Source organism: Ursus maritimus, unplaced genomic scaffold (assembly GCF_017311325.1).
Source record: "Ursus maritimus isolate PB19 unplaced genomic scaffold, ASM1731132v1 scaffold_11, whole genome shotgun sequence".
NCBI classification, from domain to species: domain Eukaryota; kingdom Metazoa; phylum Chordata; class Mammalia; order Carnivora; family Ursidae; genus Ursus; species Ursus maritimus.
Genome location: NW_024423453.1, coordinates 6579979 through 6582486, shown reverse-complemented (window position 1 = coordinate 6582486; position 2508 = coordinate 6579979). Strand labels below are relative to the sequence as shown.

At 34.5% G+C, this 2508-nt stretch overlaps 1 non-coding gene across 1 annotated transcript; it reads left to right on the top strand.

The window, feature by feature from the left end:
- The first annotated feature begins 2400 nt into the window (after positions 1–2400).
- Positions 2401–2508, top strand: LOC121101915. The gene has a single exon (XR_005833954.1). It is a non-coding gene; the product is annotated as a U6 spliceosomal RNA (small nuclear RNA).

Genomic DNA, 2508 nt, shown 5'->3' with positions numbered 1-2508 from the left:
AATGATTATGATATATCCCAATTCAACTTATGGTTCTTTGTGTATATTTTGACTTTTACCTTAGCAGTGGTATCTGAACAAAAGAGCTTAAGTTAAAGACAATAGATTAGTGTTTGGGTCTTTTTCTGGACTGCAGTGGATTAATAAGAAGTAATTAATGAATAAACTATGTGACCATAAATAAGTAATTTATCAAATTTAGGTTTTTAACCTTCCTCTGTTAATTGGTGATAACAACACCTTCTAAATCAACTTATTATGAAAATAAAATGATCAAACAATACTAAAGGGCTTTACCAAGGGAAAAGCCTTCAAATGTGAGGAAATATTGACAAGTTTGTCTCCTTCCTGACTCCTAAGGTAGACCCATCTAACCAACTTTGCTTACAATAGCATCTGCCTGGAGAAAAGAAATCTAGCATCAGTATGCTTTCCTTGCTACTATTCTGTCAGGAAAGTCTTTTCTCTTCCTCACAATTTAAATTCCTTCAAACCTCGTTTTAACTCCCACTGCATTCAGATCTCTCTTAATTTGTCCTGTCTGCATTGATCTCTTTTATTACATATCTACTTATGTCTTATGTCTTGTCAAATTAAAGGTGTTTGACTTTTCTGAGAAGATTAGTGTTTTTTACTCTAATTACAGTGACAGAGACTTGTTACAGGGCTCCATGTTTACTTTATTTTATTCTTCATTCAAATATTGATTAAGCATCAATCACATGCCAGGTTCTGTTCTTATCCCTTTTATAAAGGCGAACAAAAATCCCTGCCCTCATAATGTGCACATTCTGGTCAGCAAAAATAACAATGAAACAAATTATTATAAAATAAGAATTATGTGGAAGTAAGTGTGGACGGGAAGTAAGTGGAGAAAAAATAAGGCAGATCTCATATTAGAGAGGATGATATAACAGTGCTTATTAATACTCATCTAAACAGAGATTATTAATTTCCTAGTCCCCATTCCTCTCTTTTACCATAGCTGGATATATGAAAGTCTACATAATGTCCATAAAAAAGTCTATAATTTCCAATTTCCCTTCCAGTTAAGTGCAGCATTGTGATTGAATTTTGGTCAGTGAAATAGTAGCTAAATATTGATGTCAGCTTCTGAAATCCCTTTTCAGATGTCATTCAGTGTATGCCCTTTGCTCTTTTTCTTCATCACCTTCTATACTTGGCTTCCTGATAAGGATGGCTAAAACTCTAGCCATTGTCTTGGACAAGGATGGCAACATCATATTCTACTATGGCAGAACAATGAATTGAAATGAACCTGGGTTTTAAGAAACTGTGTGGAACAGAGTCCAATAACACCCTTGTACTGTTAAGTCTGGAATTTTTTTTATGTGAGAGAGAAATAAGTTTTCACCTTGTTTAAGCCATTGTCCCTATGACATGCAGATGGGCCTAGTCCTAAATGATAGATCTACCTGAAGGTGGGATTCTTCAGCTCACTAATAAATTTTGGGGCTTGACCTGCTAACAAAGCAAGAAGATGGATTGTTTGCATTTGCAGATGAATCTCTTTGAGCACAACTTGGGAAGCTTGACAAGGGGAAATTTGTTCAGACTCTTTTCACTCTTCCATTCCAAGCAAAAATCTAAAAGACTTTTAATCACCATTTCTTTCACCTGGAGACACTTAGGTAAATTAACAAAGTTCATTCTATTATTTTTTATGGAAATATAAAAGCAAGCAAACATGATTCCTAATCAAAGAAAAACATTTTTTTTAATGTTTTTTTTTTAAAGAAAAACATTTTAAAGGTAATTTACATACCATGCATTTTTTTTCCACCTCACTGAATTTATGCACCTTAGTTTATTTGTAGGTCCTTCTAAAATGTAGTGGGCTGGGACTCCTGGGTGGCTCAGTCAGTTAAGCGTCTGCCTTTGGGTCAGGTCATGATCTCAGGGTCCTGGGATCAAGCCTCACATGGGGCTTCCTGCTTCTCCCTCTCCTCCCTGCTATGGTCTCTCACTATCTCTCTCTCTCTCTCAAATAAATAAGCAAAATCTTAAATAAAATAATAAAATAAAATGCACCAAGCAACAGTCTATGAATTTGACCTGATTCCCTTTCCATGAGGAAACTATATCTATCTATATCTATATATCTATATATATATAGATATAGATATATAGATATAGATAGATATAGATATAGATATAGATATTCAAGGCTGCCCTGCCTTGGACAATACGAAGACCTTTTTGAGAGAACAAAAAACAAATCTGTGTTACATTATTTATTTAAATATATATGAAAACATAAAACAAGATGAAAGCACCTTGTATGATCAAAGAAAAAAGATGCGCTATGTACAGGGGAACAAAGATAACGATGAGCACGCATTTCTCGTTAGTAACAGTGTAAACTAAAAGTCATGCAGTGTGCTCGTTTAAGCAGCACATACAACTAAAATCAGAACAATACAGAGAAGATTAACACGACCCCTGCACAAGGATGATGTGCAAATTCATGAAGTGTTCCACATTTGA